Below are 24,953 nucleotides of genomic sequence, written 5' to 3' on the forward strand. Positions count from 1 at the left end.
TTTTTTCCTTTCCCAGCCACCATGAGGGGATCAGCTTCATTCTACCCCTACCCACCACGATGTTCAGCCATGGAGCCAAAGAACAGTAAACAGAGCATCTGAAACTGTGGGTTAAAATGAACCTTCCCTCCTTTAGGTTGATTTTCTCAGATATTTTTGTTACAGCAACAGAAAGCTCAGTACTAATGTGTCAAAAATGTTGTCATTTTTTTCCCTCTGTCTTGAAGGCTCTTTCTAATCAGACATAGAATAAGAACTTACTTAAAGATATTTTGAGAGTTTGTTTCTGTTTTTTTGGGGAGGTGGTTTCCGGTACCAGGAATTGAACTCACAACTTTGAGCTTGCCAGGCAGGCACTGTGCTGCTGAGCTAAACCCCTAGCCCCGAGAGTTTATTTCTGGTAGGACTCAGTGTTGTATAGATGCAAAAATTTAAGATGAAGCCTGGAAATTAGCTCCTATCATTACTAATTTGTTCTATGATCTTATAAGCATTAACTCAATAATGTTTTATGAATATTTTTCCAAGTGGTGTGCTCTATGAGTCATTTAAGCTTTCAGCATCTTGGTTTTCTAATCTGTGTAAAGGGTACGATAATAACTTCCTAACAATTCCCACAAAAACATTTTTAAATGATATTGCAGCACTTTAAAAGTAAAAGTCTAGTCTCAGTATGTAAAAGACCAGCACTGTTACTGAACCATCTTATTTCAAAAGATGGTGTTGAATAGGACTGGATGATCCAATCACTTGAGTGGGAATTGGGGTGGGGCATTTTTATGCTGGTACAGTGCTTTTTCTTCTTCTGTGATTTTTGCTTCTTCTCAAGAGCATTTTTGATTTTTCAAATAAATTAGAATTATTCAGATAGAACAACAATTTCCCCAGTTAGAAAGCCTGATTTTCTTTCTCCCTAGATTTAGGCTGGTCCCATAAATTCACTCTAGACATAGAGGGCCACACATAAGAGCAATGAAAAAGAGCTCCTCTATCTAATTCAGAACTGCAGCCCAATAGTGAGTAATGAAATCTACTTAATGGATTGCAACAAACATTTAGAAAACACAAACTGAAATGACAAATATGAGCATTCATTCTGCATAGTAATGGTAGGAATTGTTTTGCAATACTTTGTTTCAGCTACATGTGTGTAGCACAGTGTGAAATATGTTTGTTATTATGAACATTTTTTTCAAAATACTCATAGCTCTCTTTCCATATCTGACAAAAATAAGAAAGCCCTGAAAAAATAGTATTAGGTCAACTATGTAAGGACATCCAGGATATAAATTAAGATAACCAGACTTCCAATTAAGTTCCATTTCTATTTTTAAGACCCAGCATAATACTACAGAAAGAATATTGAAGGATGTAGGTTCCAATCACAATTTAAAATTGTGTAATTTTGTACAAACTATGGATTCTGTAAGTTTTATTTTTCACATCTTTATTTTGTTTTTTTGTTTTGTTTTTGGTACCGGGAATTGAACTCAGGACCTTGGGCTTGCCAGGCAGGCACTTGTACTGCTGAGCTATATCCCTGGCCCTATTTTTCACATCTTTAAAATAAGATTAATAATGAAGTTCTTTATTGGATAATTGGGAAAAATTACAAAATGCATATGAAACAAAAATTGCCAAATGAAAGAGTCTACAATTGCACTATCCATATAAGTGCATGTTAATGTTATTCTATGTTCTTTCACTAAAATGAGATTTTTTTCGTTCTCAGCTTCTCCTTTTGTTCAGTTCCTTAATTTGTTTCAGTCAATCTCCAGCCTTCTCCTCATCTTCTACCTTTGAATATCATCTGGTAGCAACAAATAGCATTTATTTCATCATTTTCTTGCATGTCATAATTTTCAAAGTATTTCTTCTGAGATTATCTCCCTTGAAAATCTTTAAAATTCATAATATGTTGGAAAAATAGCATACCAAATACATATAGAAAGAGAGAGATGGAGTTCTTTTGATAAATCTATTATTTTGGCAATTTCTTATTTGATCCAATTCAATATTATATCTTACTCAGTGTAATCATTTTTGACCAAATTGCTTTTGACTTGCTTATTTCTAATCAAATTGACTGTCTAACTGAATTACCACATACTGATAGCATCCACTGTAAGATCATTGATTTTTGTTGTCTACACCTACTCATTTGGTAAATGACCTTCTCTCCTACTTCCAGTTATCTCCTGCAGATCACTAGGGAATCCGTCTGGACTGCTGCATTCAGGGCAGGCTTGTAGCTCCCACCTCGCCTTCTGCAAGATGCTGTCTGCCAGATGTGTTGTTGCATAGCCTCCCAAGAACAAGATACCAAAGAGGATCCTCCTCATTGTTTTGTTGAAGAAAAACACATAACACAATAAAACAGCAGCTTCCTCAAGACCGAATCTTCAGTAATACAGAGAGCTGCAAAGACCTGTCTATACACAGAGCATTTTAGGGAATTTTTCAAGCGTAATTCTGACTATACAGTACCTGATTTGTGTCTTGTGTTGTGATAGTATTGAATGCCTACTTTTGCATAAGATGGCAATATACTAGGTTTCATTTGTTTATTTATTCAATGAATGCTTTCTTGGCACTTGATATGTCTGAAATTATTCAGGTTCATAGGGAAACAAACATATCAAATGTACCTATTCTAAGGTTCTTTGCAGTCTAGTAAGGGAGCCAGCCTTGTATGTAACGCCATGAAGCCCTGATATGTAACCACCAGCTGACTTTCCAATGAGGCTTCTTTTGGAGGTGGCCACTGAGGTAACAAGGGGTCAGCTGGGGAAAGCACCCCACCTCAAACATATTCATCCCGTCCCTAGCCCCCTAACCCGCAAGACCCACTCATACATCACACACACCTGCTTCTCACAGGAAGAACCTGACGCCACAGCTGCCATGTTTGCATGTGATACGCCCCGATCCTGCCCCAAGAACTTCCATTTGGCTTGCTTTTCCGATTTTCAGGGCTTTCTATTTTCTTCTTGTGACGAGATGAGTGAAAATTGAACATTTCTAGACATTAACATTTTTCCAACTCGTTCCCTGTTTTTTTAACTTTATCTTTAGTATCCCTTACCCTACATATGTAGGATGGAGCAGAATTATTATATTTTAATTTTTTCTATGGCCTGTTGCTTTCCCCTCTCTCTCCTTCTCCCTCTCTTTCTTTTCTTTCTCTCTCTTCCTTATTTCCTCCCTCCCTTCCTTTCTTTTCCTCTTCCTCCTGCTCCCTTCTTCTTTCTTTTCCCTTTCTCTCCTCCCTTTTTTTTTTTTTTTTTTTTTTTTTTTTTTTTCTTTTTCCGGTACCGGGAATCAAACTCACAACCTTGCGCTTGCCAGGCAGGCGCTGTGTCGCTGAGCTAAATCCCCAGCCCCTCTCCTCCCTTTTTCATATCTTTTTTTCTCTTTTCTTCTCCCTCTCTTCCTTCCTCCCTTCCTTTTTTCCCTCTCCTCCTCTTCCCTTCCCTTCTTTCTTCCTAGTACTGAGGATTGAACCATACCTCATGTGCGCTGAGCATGCTCCACTACCAAGCTACATCTCCACCTCACCTTTTTATCTCCCTGTTCATGGCATGCTTAAGGGTCCCTCTACACCAACATAAACCCGGTATCTCACATTTTAATTCTTTTATAGTTTTGTCTTTATTCCAAATGGAATTTATTTTTGTAAAAGATAGGAGCCAGGGCCATAGATTTGCCTTTAACTTTTCTTCATCTAAACAAATTATCATTTAAATAAAAAGAAAAAAACAGATAAATCATCACTCATTTCAAGATCATCTACAGAATAAAGCATCTTTTCTTCAGTTGTCTGAAATGCCACCTGTTTCACTTTTTAACTTCCCTTCCATGTATGGATTTTCCTGTACTATTTTCTTTACCTAATGACTAGCGCCTACCATAAAGCATTGTAGATTTTTTGTGTTTGATTATTTGGCAGGGATACTTTTCCTTTTTGTGTTTTACATTGTATCATAGTTAATCAAGTTTTATTAATGTTGTGTCAGTTTGGGGCAGGGTTGACATCTTCAAATTATTGAGGTTTCCTTCCCGTGAATGACGCAGATGCTTCCGTGTACCTCCAGCAGCTTCAGTCACATTATCCTTTTCATTTCCTTCCTGGCGCCTGCTACTGCTTTGCGTCTAGAGCTCTCCATTTGTTTACTTGTTACTGTCTGGTGTTTCATCTAGAACAAGTATAGAATTTCCGGAGTCCAATGGATAGAACACAGAGCAGTCAATACCAATTTAATGACTGAATGAAATAATTTTGGGGATCCTAAGGCCTAAAGAGCTCAGTTTGAAAAATTCCTTTTATAAAACTTGTGTATTTCCCGTTTGGCTTTTATCCCACTTGCGGTTTAATCCTTTGCTTCATTGCCATGAGCAAGCTAACAGGTCATCGAGTCTTTTGTGTGCAGTCAGAGACTTTCCTCTTGGCCTCACGAGCACCGTTGCCATCCAGCCTCCAGCCCTTCTCCTGAGATGCTCTCTGTTGCAGGCAGGTCCCCCTCCCGCCTCTCTAAATATTCTTTTGAGGTTCTTGAAGGGCTGTTCCTGCACCTCAGCCAGATGTGCCCAATCCCTAGCTGAGGTTTCTCCTCTGCTCTGCTTTTTTCTTTTCTTTTTTAATTCCCTAACGAATTCGATCTCTTCATTTTTCACCAAGATTCTGATCACAGCTGGGTGTGGTGGCACATACTGTAACCCCGAAATTCCAGGAGGCTGAGGCAGGAGGATCACAAGTTTGAGCACACCCTGAGCAACTTAGAAACTTAGTGGGACCCTATCTCAAAATAAAAAAAGGAAAAGATTTTTGACCACTGCTAAGTCTGTTTTCCTGGGCTACATCTCTTTTTCATTTTCAGACACATAGAATACATGAGACTACTTTCTGGACCCACAGAGATGCCAAAGGAATTTTAGTATCCTCTGTGCAAATCAGATGAAGCACCACTCCCCAGACCACTGTGTCCCCATCCCCCAGCTCCTTTCCCTCCGACCCTACCCCTCCCCGGCCACACTGCTGCTCTCAGTACGTACCCTCCCTTGTCCAGACTACCTGCATTACCTTCTAATTTTCTCTTTATCTAATGTAGCTCCCTCTAATCTTCCAAATCTCAGCAGGTCACTTCTTGAATCCTGCCTTCCCATGACCTATAAATACATTTCTCAAGTGTATTTACTGGCCCCAATATATTAATAGTATACTTAATTCAACTTCAAATGTAATTCTTTGGAGCTGGCATCACTTTCATTATGACTTAAAAACTTACGAGAGAAAGACAGTGATGACTTCCAGTCGAGCGGTGTGGAACACTCTGCAGACATCTGGCAAGCTGCCTGTCTACAAATCAGTTTGTTCAACTCGTTCTCATTTGTTGCTCTGGATTGATGCCAATTAAGAGTTTAATAATGAACTAACTAATGATTTAAGCAAGTTTATGAGATCAACACTGAACCGACAGTTTCAAAGTAAAGCTAAATCACAAATCTCTTGAAATTATTAACTGAGGTTGTTTACGAAGTAGTATATTAAAAATAATGCTGAAGACGGAAGCTTTGGAAAATGGATAGAAGTTAGGTCAAGCTTCAAGTCCCATCTTTATTCTATTCCTGACTAGGACAAATCACCTCCGCTCTCCTTTGTCGCTTACCAAGCATCAAATGAAGACAGCAGAGTTCGCCCAGACATGCACAATAATGTATAAAACAAGGTCAGTAAGCCTATACTCCTAAGTTGTTGAGAGTTTACTAGATTTTTCATCAAAATCTTGTCATGGAAGGGAACAGAGAAAAGTGGAATCAAAAAGTGAACTCTTTCATGTGAGGATGCATTAAGATGTTATTTTTTTTTCCAGAACCTAATTATAGTTTCTCTGGATTATTGTCAAATATGCTATTATTTTTTGACACTCACTAATGACATAGTAGTAAAGCCAGAAGTTACACTTGATTGAAATATATTGTGTGAGCCTCACTAGAGAAAAATCTACAGCTGGAGAATTGGTTATGGGGGCTATAGCGTGATAATGAACATCTTAAAAGTTTAGATGAAAGGAAAAGGATATTCACACTGTGGAAGGAGCCTGAAGTATCTGGGATTTGAGATATGACTCCAAGATTTGACAGTATCTTACTCTTTGGAAGAGATTGAATTTACCATTAGCCAAGATACAGACTCTGTATTTCCTCCCATCACATCTGCCTTGCAGGGGCACTAAACCAAGAACAAGTCAGTCACAAGGCTGGAGTTAGTCCAGTAGACGGCTCCCTTTGGCTGCTGGGTATCAGGCCTCACATCTATAGAGAGAGTGGTGGTTATAACAAATGAGATCACGAATTTGGCCATTGCATTAGAAGCCCTCTTCTAATGTTAACAGTCAAAGGCAGAGGTTAAGTCGAAATTAAATTGAAATCTCCTTTCCTCAGTACTGATTGCAATATCTGATAATACCCTCAACTTTCTTAGTGCAGATCAATTGCTTGGTACTCAGAGCCCAGCTTTAGTTGGCAATAATTACTGTGATTCCAGAGAAGTTTCAGTGACAGGGAGATAAATGAGACTAACAGTGTTTGACTCGGGGCCACAGACATTAAATTCCTCTCCAGACGCACAGCAGGTTCTGTGATCCAGATTCAGGAGCAGTATTTGCTCCTCATACTGATGGAAAGCAGTGTCTTGATGGCCTCTGCACTCTGTATTTGCAAGCGTCCCCTAGGGAAAGTCACTACTTCATTCATCACGTGGGTGGAGAAGCCCAGAGGAGTGAGAACATTCCCATAGAGTATCGGAATTTGCTGTTGTTTCTGCTAATGTTAAAAATACATTTACATAACATTTAGTATTTCAAGCTTTGTACAGGAGTACGCATACATAGACATACAAGTTTCATTACTCGGTCATTAGCATATAGATATAATACAAGTGAACTACCTAAACTTTTGAAATTAAAACCCTGATTATGGTTTCTCTGCATTATTGTTAAATTAGCTAATACTCATTGATAACTAGAACATTCTCTGTGCAAAACACTAGATTTCTTAATGTCTTTTTATCCTTGAGAACTGCAAACTCCTATTATCTGTTGCATAAAAATGATGGTTGGAGAGATGAAATGAACAGCACTGAGTCACCCAGCTACTCAGTGATAGAATTGCAACTGATGAAGGCAAATTTGATGCAAAATTCTATACTTTGTTCCATGTTATAGATATAGATTCTTAATAGTGTACACATTGTTCCCACTACTGTTGAGTTATGCTCTGTTTGCCAAAAAGTCAAAGCAACAGTAACTAAAAGTCAGAGATTCTATATCTCTGGGTGCAAGAATCTGGTCAACTGGTAACACAAGACCCAGACCACTCGAAAAACATGGATCTCCTTAGATAGGAGGGCAAGGCTAAGGCCACTTTTGTGAGATGAGGGCAGCAAAAAGCAGGGATTGTTACTAAGAAACTTGGAGTCACAACCCAATTGTGGCAGCTTCCAAGCAGACGGAAGATAAAAGTGCGAGGAATACAAGCTTGTGAGCTGATGCTCAGCCTTGACATTCTAAAATGGAGTTAGAAACTTGGAACAAAGTCAAGAAAAAGATTTGGCCAGAAGTAGTTAAGAAAATATTAGAGACGAACAGCAGGAGTCAAAGATACACAAACGTGTAAGAGAAAAGGACCAAAACCAACTCCCAAGTTTTCATATATATCAAATATAGATTAAAAAATCAAGAGAAATTAGGAAGTGAACCCCAGGAGACAGATGAGGTCATATCAGTTAAACTGAAAAGTTGGTAGTAGTACTAAGATATGACAAAGATAAAGCAACATCAAAGTCCATTTCTCAAAAAAAAAAAATCCAATCTAATATAAGATGTAGAGAAGAACAACTATATATGAAGAAGATGTATGACTTAGAAGAAATTCACCAGCCTGAGGCCACAAATAGTAGACCAAGAATTTGGTGGAGGAGAAAGGGAGAGAGAAATAGAACAGACAGAATTTTAGAACTGAGGCTAAGGATGGTTCTTTTCCAATACACAGACTTTGTATCAGAAACCTGAGAGAGGAAAAAGATCACGGAGGAGTAGTAAGGAATTCTAATTCTGGACAACTGCTGCATGTCTTATTCTGTTGAAAACACAGCATCTTATAAACTGATGTCCTATTGTATTGACAATTTATCAGAAAATTGAGGTAGTGATACAGTAAGATTTAATTCTTAAACAAATGCTGAAATGATCCAAAATTGTGTTGTTATTGTTATTATTTGACTGGTAGTTTTTCTTAAAGTAAGATCCACAGACCATCAAGTATTTACAAAGTAAAAATTATTTTCTTAAAAATATTCAGCTATTATTTAGCACTTTCACTGCTTTGACATTTGCGCAGATGGTGCAAAAACAAAGGTAAGTAAAACTGCAAGCCCTAGCATAAATTAAGGAGTGGCAAAAAGTATCTGTTAGTCATTGGATTCTTCACTGCCATGTGTCCAAGCACATAAATATATCCATAGGTAAATAAAAGTCACTGTGATTTAAGAATGTCTTAACAAAACAGTGAACTACTGATTTTATTAAATCTTGACTCTTTAGTATGTCTTCTTGGTGTTCTAAATGGCACAGAGGGAAGTAAAACAACTACTGCATGTCAAGCTGCAATGATTACCTCAAAGAAAATTATCTATGTGATTATTTGAGTTACAAGCTCAACTAGCCACATTCTTCACAGCACAGCACTCCTTTTTTTCCTCTGAAAGAATGGCTATCAAACTATATTTATTCAGATTCAGACATTTAGCAGACTTTTAAAAAGATAAATGATGAGAATATCACATCAAGAAGGACAACTGACAATATTTTAGGCAATAACAAAGTTTGGGCTTCCGAGTGAAATTAGAATTTTGGAAACCTTCTACTCAACACCATGAACTTGATGGCTTCTGAACACTTGACCACTTTTTTGTTGCTGGTAATATTAAGAAATAGAATTTTCAATACTGTAAAATAAATGTGTAAACATGCACAAACCTAATGATGTTGCATGACATTAGGAAATCATTCATGGGTAAAAGGTCCATCTATTCAGAGTGCAAGATAGATCAATAGATTTTAATCCAATAGAATATGCAAAATTCATTGATATTGTTTCAGATTTTATATGCAGCAAACCTTTAAAAAAATATCACTACTCGAATTTTATTGTTAACAGCCAAAAGGAACAGCTACAATTAACTGAAAAGACTTCCAACTACCTGTCTATTTGGTTTTAGATTTTCTTCATATTCTTTAGCTGAAGTAATATATGGTAAAGTTAATAGAGACTCACATATCAACCAGACATGAGACCCTCAGTACAAGAAGACTTCCACCAGATTTGTAAAACTATAAGATAATACCACTCTTTTTACTAATTATTTTAAATGTATATTTTAGGGGCTGGGGATTTACCTCAGTGGCATAGCGCCTGCCTGGCAAGCACAAGGTCATGAGTTCGATTCCTGGTACCAGAAAAAAACCAGAAACAAAACAAATAACAACAACTAAATAAATAAATAAATGTGTACTTTAAAAAATAAAAGTTATATAAAATCTAATGGGTTTATTATTGTTACTTTAAATGAATTGATAACCTTAGTTTTACAGAAGCCCCTGCCCTACAATCCCTAGCAAATCTTCTCCCCTTCATTTGCTTTGCTTTTTCCCCCCCAAGGACCTAGCTCCTCCTAATACATTCTGATCTGTTTTTATATTTATTCCTTCTAACTAGAATTTTAACTTCATAATGAAGGGATTTTGTCAGTTTTGTTCACTGCTTCAGTCTTGGTGCCTGAAGTATCTTAGTATGTAGAATATACTTAATAAATATTTGTTGATTAAATGAGATAGGCAAATGATTAGTAGCACCCATCATTAAAAAATCTTCCTCAGACAAACCCATCCCATTTCTATGGTCTCAATCTCTAGGGTTCTCCACCAGCATTTACTTAAACTTGAACAGATCTACAGTTGCTCCCCAAGACTATCCTTGACCTTGCCTGTTTCAATCCCCACAGGGATCTCCACACATCCTTTGCATAACTTTTCAAAGAAAAGATTTTTCAGTATTCAAAACACCATTTCAACATTACTTCCAAGCACCTAGTATTAAAGTATTTCTACTTCCGTTCAGTAACACAGAGAAGCACTGTAGGTACTACCTGACCCCCTCGCTCTTGAACTGCAGCTATTAAGTCCCAACAGACTACTTGTGTTAATGAGGGGACACCTACCCTTCCTCTCCTAACAATGACATTAATTTCACAAGGTCATGTTCATAATTTAAGAGCAATTCACAAGAAAAATAAATGTCTGGGAGTATTATTAACTAACTGCAAGTTCACTGAGTCCAAACTGACAGGATACAATCTTACGCTGTATTCATTATGTTAGCATTTAACAGTAATAGCAACAAATTATGCATGCATGTAATTTGCACTAGAAAAGCTACATTTCCAAAGCAAGTGACATCTATAAGAACATCAGAGAATGGCATAGGAAAGCAACCAAAGAATGCTTTGCCTAAGAGAGCAAAGTCTTAAGGATGGGCAAGGAAAGTGGTCTGCAGATATTTTAAGGACTTCTTCCCTATGGCCCTGAGACTTAACTCTTGAGAATTAGCCTAAGGGATGCAGTTTGAACATTACTATAAATAACTAATCATTGCAGTATTTGGAAAAGATAGATACCCCTTACCTGTTGTGAGCATGTGTCCCTTTGTAGTACTTAAGGAAAATTATTGGCTGGCTTCATCAAAGAGTCTTAAATGGAAATTTTTATATTGGCCTGGCTTGGAAGGATAAAGGTTATTCAGATGTCAATGTTCAAGAATTTTTTTCTTTGTGGTGCTGGGGATTAAACCTAGGGCCTCAATCACACTATCACTGAGCTACTTCCTTAGCCCAAGAATTTTCTTTTCAACTAGTAAGATTTTAAGTCTAAAAATGAACCACATTTCTATATTTCTGATCTATTTCTATCTTTTATCTGAAATTTTTATGGCAAATTAGGTCATAAAATTTAGAACATCTTTTCAATTGCTTATGAATTAAAAAAGTTTCACCCATAAACATTCATTCATTATCCTATTTAAAAGAAAAGAATGCAAAGGCACAATGCAACTGATGACATATCATTAATTCTTAATCCCCAAGTAAAAATAGTAATAATTTTCTTGATTTTACATGAAGTAATACTTCATTAAACATTTTGTTGATTCTTCAAAAGGGAATTCTCAAAGCTCTCAAAGCTTAGAGCATATTGTCATCAACAATGTCTCCAGATTTGGATGCAATTTCTAGCTTGTGAGTTAAGACGCATCTGGGTTTCCAAAGAACTGTTAAAACTGCTTTAATGTATTTTTGTTAACATACACACATAAATTATGGATTGTCAGTCGATGATGCCCAAACAACCAATCTATCCCATATAAAATTAGGGAATCCAAGAGCATAGATCAGTAGGCAGAATGAATAGTTCTTATTTTAAATTTCTGCATTACCTAGACAGAGCATTTAGGAAGGTAGACATGTGCTTCAGAGATTCTAAGAAAGTATATGGTAAACTGTGAGATTACAAAATAAAAACTTAAATACAAAAGTCATTTGGATTTCTATATACTCACAATGCATAGTCATTGAAATACTCAAAACATTGCTTTTGCAGTAACATTTTTAAAAAGCCTGGTAGGGTGGCACACACTTGTAATCCCTACTACATGGAAGGTTGAAGCAAAAGGAGTTTGAGTTTGAGGCCAGCTCACAGACCCTACCTCAAAATAATGTAGCTCGGTGACAGAGCGCTTATCTAACATGGGCAAACTCCTGGGGAAAGTACTGGGGGAAAAAAATCCTTAAGGATAAGTCTAACAAGATATATATAAGACTTGTATGCTGAAAACTGTGAAAAATCAATGAGAAGAAGCAAATAAGACTTACACAAATGTAGAGGATATGCTGTGTATGTGGATAGAAAGCCAAGATAAATGAAACCTGAGTGAGAATATTGACAGCAACTTTGTTCCTAACATCCAAAATAGAAATGACCCAAATGGCCAACAACAGATGAATGGCTAAAGAAATCATGGTCTGTGTACATAATGAAATATAATTAGCTGTAAAAAGAATGAACTTTGAAACATGCAACAAACAACATATCTCAAAAGCATTATGCTAAAGGGCTAACTGAAAGAAGCCAGATTAGAAGACCACTTGCTGCATGTTTCCACATATATGGTGTTCTGCAATGGCAAAACTATAAGGAACTGTAGCTTCCAAGAACTAGAACTGAGAGAGCGGAGAGGAGATCAAACCCAGTGAGGACAAGAGGGACATTTTAGAAGGCTAGAAATATTCCTGTCCTGATTGTACTCATGATAGGGCAAGAGAGATTCCATTTTCTTTTTTTAACTCCATATTAAGAGAAGTCATTTAAGTTCACTTAAGCTGTAGTTGACCCCACTCTTCAAGCCCTCCCCTTGGTTAGTTATCAACTCACTTAAAGGAGAGCACAGTCATAAAATGGGTACAGAACAAACAGGACAAATTGGGAAGTAGGCTAAAAGTTAAACTGCAATGATCACATGTCTGACAGCTTCTGGGAAAGGTACTCCCAAAAATGAGGTAATGGTTACTATGGAAACCTAAAAATAAACTTAAACCAAAGGTGAGACCCAGATCGGCATGGACATCTCCTTTGGCTCTTGGTTAGAGACTGTCCATCAGCCAGCTCAATTACGCTTTGTTCGTTCCTGCCTTTTCAGTTTTCTTGTAAGTGCCTGTCTCATTGAATTCTCTTGCCATATCACTCATGGTTACACAGCTATATATATATATATATACATATATATATATATATTTAAATACATACAACTACATAATTTCTACTAACTTTTAAGTTTAAACTATTTAAATCACTCCTTTAAACAATGTAATATTACTAAGTATACTTAGACCAGAGTTGAAAAAGCATTAGAATAAGTGATCTCTCCTAACTTTTGCTATGACCACAGTAGTTAAGTGAAAGTTAAGTAAATAAATTATAAGCAATGATCTTTATTTGATTCACTGGGATCTACTCAGTATGTTCTCTGGCCAATTTGATGCCTTGTTATAATTTTTCTTGATTGTCAACGTGATTGGCTTGAGACATGCCTAGGAGATTAGTAAAGTTCTCTTGCGGATGTGTCTGGACGGGTCATGGCGGCACGACCTTGGGAACTATATACCTGGTCCCTGGCTCCTACCTCTCTGGCTCGTCCTCTGTGTTCTGCTTCCTGGCTGCATGAGCTGAGCAGCTTCCCTCTGCCATGCCCTTCTGCCATGGTGTTCCTTCCTTGGAGGCAGCCAACCATGGGCTGAAACCTCTGAAACAGTGAACCACAATAAACATGTGCTCTTCTAAGTTGTTTGGCTCAGGTATTTGGTCACAGCAATGAAACGCTAATACCTATCTTTATTAAACATAAAGCCTCGTAAGCGGCTAAATAACACTTTGGGGGTGTAGAAGATTTTTCTCTTTACAAAAGAAAAAAATTTTAAATGGTCTACTTTTAGGAGAAATTGAGTGCAAGGATAGTTAGTTACTGCCCTGATTAATCTTCCCAGCTATCTTATGAAGATAAAGCAAGACACAGTCTCTCAATGTTTAAATAGCATAAGAAACTATGAAATAAATAGTTTGCTAATCCTTTAAAAGAAGTATCTTTAACAATGATGCAGATGAATGCATATGAGGAATGAAATAAACTTTTCAGACACATTGTCAAATGACTGTTGATGTCTGGCCAGTCAAAGTCAGACACCAAGGAGTTACAGGAATCTAAAAACTCTTGCCTCCTCCCTAATTTAGGGACATATGACCTTCAAAACTCACTAGAAACTCTTACTAATTCCCTGTCCTCATTGATCCACCACTTTCTATATCTTTAAGAGTACATTTTTAATGCCACGGAATATTATTTTGAGATATTAATTTTTAATATTTAGTTTCCCCTTTTCTATTCCCCAGCCAAGTAAATATTCATGTTCTGATACTCGGGGGCTCACTTTGGAATGATAAAAAGTAATTTGTGGAGCTTCCCAAGGCACTAGGCCTCCATAAGGCTCTGCCAGTGACCTGTTTCTCCCCTGTGTGTGGGAGGAAGTGGCGGTGAGAACCTTCTGGAATTACTAACAGTTGATAATCCTATTTATCCAGTGAGAGGACTGGCTGAAGTTTGTAAAAATTGTTATCAATTGCAGATCTGAACTTGTAGACCAAAACTCATTACTATTATATCAATATTGACACATTGCACACTAGTATGTTAAATCAAGACTACATGAGAATACAGAAAGGACAAATTGTCCTGCACATTCTGTTCTAGGAAGTACAGTTCTCTGTGTACCACTTCTAGAAGAACGAATATACAGATGTATTTTAGTTTCTGGTTGAAATTGACATGTAGGTTTAGTTTCTAATGCTTCTTAATTCTTTAAAATACTTCTAATGATACCAAAAAAGATTTTAAAGACTGCCTACCACTTCCAAAACAAAGACTTGGTGACAATCAAATGCACAAATCTTAGGATGCTGTGAATTTTACTGTGCAGAAAGGATAGAAAGAAGTTTGTTCAGCTCATAAGCCAATGACTACCTGAAAAAAAGACAAGAAGGACACTCTCACTACTCCTCATCTGCCCCCTCCCCTTCTCCTCCCGAATCAAAGATGCAGAATCCCATAGGGACACTAGAACTGGGTAGTGGTTTGGGTTGCTGAAGGCAGAGTATTATCCTCCCTCATCCTTTCCCTACCATCATGCTATATCCACATGGAAACTACAAATCCTAGACAACTGATAGACATAAGTGAGAGATGACAGGAGTCTAGTGTGTACTACTGAGAGAACCAGGTGTGGTGCTTTTCCTTCCCATCCCAAGGGCCACAGCTGCCACTCCTACAGTGAATGACAGGTTTATCAAAAAAATAATTTTTTTGTTTTTGTTTTTTTTGGTATTTCTCCGGTACCGGGAATCGAACTCACGACTTTGCACTTGCCAGGCAGGCACTTTGCCACTGAGCTAAATCCCCAGCCCCTAAAAAAAATAATTTTTTTAAATCAAAGTTTTACATGCCATGGTTGCCTTCAGATTAAAGGCTCATCAACTGAGAGGTATTGATACTTAGGATTAGTGAAGTGTTCACAGCTCTGTAGAAATGTGATGGGAAGAAGGGCGTGATCTAATAGTAATCTGATGAAGGGGAAGCCCAGCAAGACCTTTTGGCTGGACTCCGGGATGAAGGACTTATAACCTACCATGAGGCAAAGTACATCAGAGGATCTTTTCATAGCTAGTTTCTACACAGAAAAGCAAGGGGGAATGAAAGGTAGAGCACTCTTTTAGGCTTATGGCTTCCTTTGGCAGAAAGAGCGATTAGTTCTTACAGAAAGAGGAATTCTGGTTTCTACGACTTGCTTCTGCAGAGAATGAGGGGTGCAGGCAGGAGGATAGAAGGTTAGAACGTGATTTTGCATCAGAGACCCTTCCAATCCAATGCCTTTTAGTTCAAAGTATGCAGGATACCGCAGGACCTTACTTTGGATATCATGTTCTGAGCCTCAACAGTATTAATTACTAAATCAGAGGAGAAAATAGAACAAAAAACATTCATCAAAAATACAGAGAGTACAAGCTTTCAAAAACTAAAGACTAGGGTGTGTAGTTTATAAAAGACCATCATGCTCAAGAAAACAAATAAATACAGAAGTAAATATTATTCTTTCCCAGCTTGATTCTGCAGAAGGATTTAGTATTTATTATAAACAAAAACAAGGTGGTGAGGTTCTCCACTGATTAAATTCTCAGTAACAGAATTTAATAAATCAACACACACAGAATGTTTCAGGTAAAAACCTGTGGCTTAAGGATTTAGCGAACAGATAGATCTGCGGTCTTTTATGAATGACTACAGTAGAAAGACTTTTCAAACATACAAGGGCTCAGGAAATAGGAAACACATACTCTCTTCTAGGAAAAATAAGTAATGCAAGATATGCTTCAACCATGAGATCAGCTAAAATCTTGAGAACAAAAATAATGTGGCGCAAATTCAGCCTTGTTGATTAAGTTAAAGCAGAAATGGTAAATATTAAGGTACACATGAGAATAATCTTGTAAAATCTAAAATTACACTGATGAAGACTGAAAGCTAAGATGGTGAACCAAACGTGTTTCCTTATCTAGATTTTATTGCTATTGCCTTTATTATTTTATTCAATATATTATAAGTAAATATACCAATTATTACTGCAAAAAACTCAAGCAATAAAGAAGTTTATGGAGATCAATACATGAAATTTCTCCTTTGACTCCTCTAACCCCAAATCAAAACTTTTCTAAATCCTTTTAATCATTTCTACACACTTGTAAGTACATATCATGTATAAGCATGTTATTGCAGAAAGAAGAAATATATTTTAGAAGGTTTGTATTCATGGTCAGAATACAAGAAAATATGGCCCTAAAAGACAAAGATGAAAGAAGAGAAGGAAATTAAACTGTTTAAATTTTAGATGAAAACTTGAATTTAGAGGCTTTTGAAGATGTACTTTTAGATGAAAAGTGGAGATTTTTTTAGAATGTCAATATTAAATATATTGAAACATAATTAATATCTGCTCTGGAAGTAGTAAAGAGTAGAATAAAAGCATAAAGTGGTGTCAGCCTTACAGAAAACAAGCTTCAGCTTCTTGCCTCAATCATGCAAAGGGAAGCCGAGTGGAGACAAGGAGGATTTCTTCTTCTAGCTCCCAGCACCTGGAAACCCCTGTCACTTTTTTGCCCCAAATAGTTGTTCTTTCCTCTCTTGCCCCTCCTCTCTCTTCTCGTCCCTTCGTACCTCTCCTTGTCTCTTTCTCTCCTCTCTCTTCCTCTCTCTCACTGTCCACAAAAATATCTAGGAGCTGGAGAGGCAACACCCAGACTTCCACCCTGGAGAAAGAAAACAGCTAAGCACCAAACGCTGGTCAGTAACACACCCACACACCCGCGAGCACACACAGACAAGGCACCAAATAAAAGGCTCCAAGACCGACACATTAATGCAGTTTGTCCCTGTCACACTCACCAGTTCAATTCCACAAACGTGTGCATGCCAATTACACAAATACAAGTAACCCATTCAGTCATTTCCCCGGCAATGTTTACTAATGTTCTTATGTGCAGAGCCTACCGGGAATATAGCAGCAAGCAAAAGAGAGGAGATGGTGACCCCAAAGACTGTGTGCCTCCCAGCTGAGAGATGTAATTGCTGTGGACCTGGGAGAAGTGGGTTAACTCTCTATTAAATAGCAAACCTGCCAACATCTACCATGAAGCCCTTTCACCTGGAAGTCAGCTGGATCTTTAGAAGAGCTACATTCATTCCAGCAAAGAAGAAGTAGTGTATTTGCATGGCATAGGACAGCATTACAAGAAACCAGAGGAAAGGTCAGCTAGAAGGAAACAGCAAAGTGACCTGGACATGGCTTTCAGTTACATGGGATCTCCAAGTCCCCAGGTGCTCCATAAATATTCAACTTTGAGATGTGAGAAGCCAAACCAGATCTCCCAAGCAACCTGTGTTCCTAGAGGTTAAGACTTGCAACATCTAGAAAGATTCTCTATAAAAGATAATGCTAAAATATAAACTCTGTGAGCCTTTCTGCAAGTCCAGTAAAGATTTTACTGTTTTGTTAACATTTCATCTTAAATTGGTTATGAATTTCGAGGAACTAGTAAAATAATGCAGAGATCCCATATTCTCTTTCCTAGTTTCCTCCAGCAAAAATATTTTAGATAACTATAGCAAAATATTGGCACCAAGAAATGGTACAATCAACTAGCCTACTCCTGTTATCATCAGAATTATATGTTTTCATGTGTGCAGGGGCGTGTGTGTGTGTATGTGTGTGTGTGTGTGTGTGTATTTGCAATTTTGTCACACAAATGAGTTCTGTTGCCATCACTACAGTCAAGACACAAAATTGTTCCAGCACCACAAAGCTTCCCTGCCTCCTAACCTTCCCAAACTTTGGCAACTACTAATCTGCACTCCATGGGTATAATTTTGTCATTTTTGAGAAGTTTGTATAAATGGCATCATACAATATGTAACCTTCTGAGTTTGGTTTTTTGACCCAGTATAATTTCCTTAATATCTAAATTATCCTATCAAGGAAGTTTCTAACCAAATATGTTAAATATAGAAGTAATGCCATAGCTGTGCACACTGTTAAAGGCTTTTATATAAACAGATATAATAGTGTGAGCCACAGTTAATCATTTTTAATAGAGTACGGTTATTTACTAGAGTAGGGTGGTTACTCACGGGGAACCACCAGCTTTTCTTTTCTTGAGACAAAAATATTTTTACTATGATTGTTAAGGAGTGGTTAAATATTTGATTTAAAGTGCGTGTTGTCGTTTAACATGTTCAGAACAAAAATATTTAACCAGTGTTTTGGTGTAGAACAACAGATATAGCTGAATATTTGTTCAAGCTTTGAGACCAATTTAAAGCTTTTCGTTAGTTTGAAATGAGTTTGGCTCTGAAGCGAACATTTTCCTCACTGCCACTGTCTGCAGGTGCTAGAGCAGCCCCAGTTTGGAAGATAAATCAAATCAGCAGCTCTCAGACTTTCCAGTGTCGTGTTAGCCTAATTTCTTAACTATGTGTAGCATACAGCGTGTCAGTCACCTTCTCTATAAGACAGACTCCTGACATTTTGGCAATGACATAAGTTAAACCTCAGACCAACTGCTGCTTGAGAAACACAGTTGTGATAAATGGTACGTGAGAGGCCGTCTAAGCAGAATGGAGCATCTTCATGTGACCTAGTGCTTAGCAGAGCACTCCTGTGTACACTGCTTGGTTTAGAATGCTTTGACCCTCCGAAAAACGCTTTCCTTGGAATAAGATTCATGACCACACTCCCAGCTCTCATCAAACATTAGTGTTGCTTAAAACTTCATAAGATGCATTTATTTACTATCCTTAAACTTTACTTTTTTCCTTGTAGCAGTAATTCATACTCGTTGTAGATAAATTAGAAAATATAGATAAGTCAAAAGAAGAAAAATTTCAGATAGTCTCATTTGCCAAATGATATGGTTTATCTTCACTCTGTCTTTTGTATTCTCTGAAGTTACTTTAGAATCTTATAACATGATAATAAATTTAATTTACAAAGTACGGTTTTTCCCTAGGAAAACAGTACTGAAGACATTGTTTATGTCATGTATTTAGTATAACAGCCCATATGATTTCTCGATAAAATAGGACATTGAGAAAGGTAGTCTCTTCTGACAGTTCACTGTGGTTTCTTTTATTAAACTAAGCTGTGTAGAGTATCAGCTTATTTTTCTATTTTACTTGGTGAAAATCAACACAGAAAATTTTATGCTTGGTTAAAATAATGTTCTTCCCTAAGTACTATCTTCTTTGTTCCATCTCTTTTCATGTGATTTCTGGTCTCTTTTTTTAATCTTTACCCTGCATATAAAATATAAATGAGATTTTTTTTCTTTTTTAACAGAAAGCGCTTACCAGCACCTTTTTGAAAAAGGGGTGATGCAAATAAATAGATTGACTGACACGTAAAAAGGTAGCATCCATTTTATTTGTCTGGTAAAAATGTAGTATCCCTTTTATTTCCCTGGTAAAAATGCAAAGAATAAAGCCCAGTATTAACTAGGAAAAAAAAAAGATAATGACAGAGTGAGAGAAAAGTATATAGGGTATGGAGTGTCCACAAACTATAGTATTGACTCTGGATTTGGCTGAGTATAAAACTGTACACACAAAGAAATAGAAACAATTTGAACCATGAAGATAAGCAAGATACTGTTTCATGAAATAGCTTCACTTTCTGCACTTGCTGTATGTCATTATCTCCCACCTCAATCCCTTTTAATCTGGAAGGGAAGCCCTTTTGGTTATTCTCAATAGGCTCAAAATAGCAAACTGTAACCGTCCTGTTTACATGTACCCTGCCCTGCCACTGACCCAGAAAGTACAAGGGGTGTAGAGATGGCAGAGTAAACTAGTCACAGTGACAGGCAAGATGGGAATGAGCAGGGGATGTGAGGAGCTAAGAAGGTGACCAATTTTAAAGTCTGCAGGATAAAATGAATTTTTTTTTTTTAAAAAAGCAAAAACTCTGAGTTCAAACAATGAAAAGGAAAATAAGACTCAATGGAAGTCATGGACTATTCTAGACTATATTGTATGAGAAGATTTAGAGCAATGCTAGCTCCAGGCCATGGAACTTTGACTAAGAGGACAGAGAAGACACAAAGGAACGTAGGATTATGTTGGGAGACTGGAGAGACCCTGGAAAGGTAGGCTGCAGTTTTGATAAAAGAGTTTCAGCCTTTCACACTGGAAGACCTTAGACAGTACCGTCAAGTAAAAGTAAAAAATGATCTAGGTAAATATTCACTAAAATGATAACATTTTACAGTTAGTGTACTAGTTTTGGGCAGAAGTAATCCTCCTCCACAGGAAGCTGGACTCAGCTCCTACATGATGGAAAGAAGTCTGTATTTAGAGCTGAGATTCCATGTTGCTAAACCAGAAGGCTGTAGCATCCGTGATCCAAAGCTTAATGTTAGAAAGTTTAGAACTCTAGATCTAGCCATTATGAGCTCAGTGACCTCCCTGAGATGTCCCATCTCCTATAAAACCAGGACAATAGTGACATCTTCCTTGACTTGCATGGTTGAGGAGAAAGAGCTAGGCCACTAGGATGCCAGGCTCCCAGTGAAAGAGACTGTGTTTTAATGGAGGGAAGAATTTTCTTTAAAAAAAAATGGTTTGGACGGCTCTTGTCTGAACATTGGAGCGGCAGATTCTTGTGTGTGTGACCTAATTCTAAGCGCCTCAGAAAATACAGCATGCTCTTTGAAAGCTCTGTGAACATATAGTTACTGCTGTGAGCAATGACTGGATTATGCTTTTTATAGGAGAAACCCCAGGAAGAAATAGCTGTTAAAAATAAGGAAATAACCGCTCAGGAAACCTTCTTATAGACCTTCCCTGGATCACATTTTGCTCCAAAGACTAAAGTCAAATGGAACTGCGTAATGACTGAAATGCTAACGGTGTCTTCCAATGACCAGAGGAAAGGAAAAATGATTTAAAAATTGGTGTCAGCTAAGAATGTTGAAATGAAATGACCCTCTGACCATGAAGTCTTATTATTTTTTTTCAGCAGGGAATCCATTTAAATTTGCTATTTTTCAAATGAATTCAGATCCTGCCTTCTTACCAATTTATATATTTAAAGCCCTCAATTTGTAATGTTTCTACCATAATTCCTTGTTTGGTAAATCCTATGGCTTAAGGAGCAGACTTAACATAGGACATTTCACTAAACAGTGGAAATCCTGGACTAGTATAGGTATTTTCATATGTATAAAAGAAAAACTCAGTCACTAAAAATAAAAGACTTTCCACAATAAGAATGTCAGTTTGTTTGAAGATTTATATATTCTTAAAACTTTTCTAATAACTTGCTTACTTTAAATAACAAATGTTTGCAAAAGGAAAAAGGGTTAAAAGCCTAAATCTAGAAATAGCCTGTTAAGAAAGCAGTGCTCTGGGCATAAATTACTTGTAAAAAATAGCTGCATCTGGGAAAGTAAGTAACTCACTGTTCAATACAGAAGCTTATTGTTTGAGAAACTTGGGTGAATTCTTTTATAAAGCAAACAAAAAAGCATTTAAAAGGCAACTTTCCTGACCAATCTTTATTACAATTTTGCACATCAGTCTTTCTTGAAGTGTATTGCACTAACAATAAAATGAGCTAATTCTAAAAGCCTGAAAACTCTTTAATATGTTTTATTTATTCGATGTGGTAGAGAGTTTGATATCTTTAACATCTTTCATCTTTGAATAAATGTTTGAACATTTTAGAATGAGTTTCGATTTACAGAAACACTTCAAGCATAGAGTTCCTGTACAGCCCACACCCAGTTTCCTCTGTGGGTAACGTCTTGTATTATGATGGTACATGTGTCACAACTCGGAAACCAGAACTATTGCTATTAACTAACCTCCACAATTTATCTGAATTTTATGTTTTTCTCCAAAGCCCTTCTGTTTAAGGGTCCCATTCAGGACACAACATTACAGTTAATCATTCTGTCTCCCCTGGCCAAGAACAGATTCTCAGATCCCCCTTGAGTCTGGGTTCAAATTCAGATGAAAATCTAATCCCACCACTGATTCAGTAGGAGGCAGGGCTCATGTAGTAATGCAAGCAATGGGAACAGCTGCAAATACAGACAAAGCTTCCTTCACCAGCCTGGTGCTCACCCTTTGCTGGCTCCTTCTCTTCTTCACTCACACCCACCCCTCCTACCTTCCTTCCTTCTCCCTTCCTCTTCCTCCTCTCTCTCTCCCTCTGTCTCTCGTTTTGCCTCTGTCTCTTTCATTGCCAAAAAAATGGGATACAGTATATGTCATATATTACTTGACAATATGTTTATATTTTCTTTTTATTCAACAATAGCATCTCATTCTTTTAAAACAAACATACAGGTCTAACTATTTTAAAAATAATTCTATTTCATGGGTACACTGTATCCTAAAGAGCAAACATGCTGTCACTTATTAAACTTGTAATCTATTAAACATTTGGTTTGCTTCCCTCCATCCCCTCTCCGCCCTTCTTTTCTTCTTTTCTTTTTGCTGGGGGTGGGGAGGGCCAGCACAATACTTTGTTGAAACAATTTCTTTTGATTCTATAGCTGAATACCAGATCTTCAAAATGATATTGTAAATACTGTTTAAAAAAGAGGAAATAAGTAGAAACATTTTAGTGAGCAACAGAGCTAGTACCTTTATACTAGACTAAGTTAGATGAAATGGGGGTCTGGGGATTTAGCTCAGCGGCAAAGCGCCTGCCTGGCAAGCGCAACGTCGTGAGTTCGGTTCCCGGTACCGGAGAAAAACCAAAAAAAAAAAAAAAAAGTTAGATGAAATGGGCTCTATATGTTAATATGCAGATGGTGTATTATCTGAGCAGCAGGGTACCTACTGTATGGTATAATGAAATCCTCCAAGACAGGGTTTTACTATGATTATCATGATTACTTGCTTCTACAAATCTAACCCTATACTTTAAAATGAAGCATAAATGTGAGGTGGGCACATTGAGTGATAAAATCAATTAAGTAATAACTATAATTATTAATGGTAACTATTACTCACTGCTAATTACAATCACTCACTATTTTATTGTTCAGATAAATCTATTAAGCATATTTTAGTGCTATACATAATATGTTGAGATTTAAACTGGGCCCTGTTGGTGTCTAGGTAACTAAGTGCCCTGCTTTCTGAAGTGTCACTAAACTCTGACACATGGCCAATTTCATTACAGAAATTTGCCCAGAGAAAAATGCACAAATAGAAGTTACACAGTTATTAAGAAAAGGAAAGCTCAGGACTACCTGCAAAACATATTCAATGTCTATTTCTTATCTGCTGTATGTTTCCTGTGTACTTTTAATCTAATTAATAGATTGGACATTATAGTTCACATTTTTGAAATAATTGTGTCAGTTATGGAAAAACAACTGTACCTTGAGAATTTTTTGTAATGAAAGCTTTTGAAACACAAGACATACACTTATAAAATGATGCATTTTGTGAATTTGGAGTGTTTTAAAAATCACATTTCCTTATAGGATTGCAACACAGTCAGCAACTTTTAACCCACCTAACCAGCGGCTCCAGCCCTGGTGAGAAGAAAGCTTATGGCCTCCTTATGAGTGGACACTTATCTCACTCTGTTTGCAGGTAAGTGGGGGCCTAACCTCACTGCTGGCCTTCTGCTTATTTCCTGACCAAGGCCTTTCTGATCTATTGATTTCCCTTTAAACATATGCTCTTGTCAGACGAACTATGAACTGGGTTGTTCTGACTAAGCTTCTAGCAAGATAAAAGAGCATAGGTTACTCTCCCACTACCACTGCAAGAGAGGCAGGAGGCTGGGAGCCCTTCTGGCTCAGGAGCTCTTCCGCTGTGACTCTCAGAATTGCAAGTGGCTCCGTTGGCTCAGCTAAGAGTGTGTAATGATCGAGTAAACTCCTGGAGTTCAAACAGTGCACAGATAAAATTTGTGTTTTCATGTGATTATATCACTTGTGACAGACCCCACGTGACAGAATTTGGTAAAAGCATTGTCAAAACGACTTTTCCTTTTCCACCGGCCACTACTATTGCTTCTATGTAATTTGTCATGCCAGCTATCCAGCAGAGCATCCAAGACAGTGGAGAACAAACAAAACGCAGTCATACTCTCTGTATCCACACCTCTAACCATTCGTTATTAATCAGTTATTAAGGCTGAGCGTGGAGTAGACTCCACTGGGCGCGGTAGTTCTTTTATCTGCTAGTGGCTGTTGTCTGAGGATTCTTTAACTCTTTTATCTCCCTTAAGTAAGAATAAATATACTTATGAATGAAGTAAAACAAGGCAAAATAGGTAAAAAGTAGTCATAGTTAAGCCTTATATCTGGTCCAGAGGAAATATTAGATTTTTAAAAAAATAAATAGCACAAACACAAAAGCCTGGGGACAGGGTCCTGCTGGCCAGCTAGCACAAATAAAGCAGAAAGGCCATGTTCAAATGAACACCAATACAGGCCAGGTCTTCCTCCACAGGTTAATTATTGGCATCTATTTTAAAGCTTTTGTTCCCCTTATTGCAATTTAGTCTATTCAGTAACAACTATTCAACAAAAACATTTTCTTTAAAGAAAAAATTTATCAGCAAGGTATTATTGCAAGGTATCTTAGAATATGAGTTGAGGACCAAAAATGCTTATGTTCAAATGTTGGCTCTGCTACATTTAAAGTGTGCAGGCAAGGAGCAA

At 37.2% G+C, this 24,953-nt stretch overlaps 1 long non-coding RNA gene across 2 annotated transcripts in view; it reads left to right on the forward strand.

Annotated features, from left to right (window-relative positions):
• The first annotated feature begins 5,600 nt into the window (after nt 1-5,600).
• LOC102006036 overlaps nt 5,601-24,953 on the forward strand; it is a 35,560-nt gene continuing 16,207 nt past the window's right edge. Inside the window, exons 1-2 of one of the 2 annotated variants that reach the window (XR_001233831.1) lie at nt 5,601-5,726; nt 23,763-23,874. This is a non-coding gene — a long non-coding RNA (uncharacterized LOC102006036). Of the gene's footprint in view, nt 5,727-20,138; nt 20,406-23,762; nt 23,875-24,953 lie in introns of those variants that run through there. The other variant, XR_260822.2, reaches the window with a different exon arrangement.

This window comes from Chinchilla lanigera, unplaced genomic scaffold (genome assembly GCF_000276665.1).
Source record: "Chinchilla lanigera isolate Chin_1 unplaced genomic scaffold, ChiLan1.0 scaffold00020, whole genome shotgun sequence".
NCBI lineage: Eukaryota > Metazoa > Chordata > Mammalia > Rodentia > Chinchillidae > Chinchilla > Chinchilla lanigera.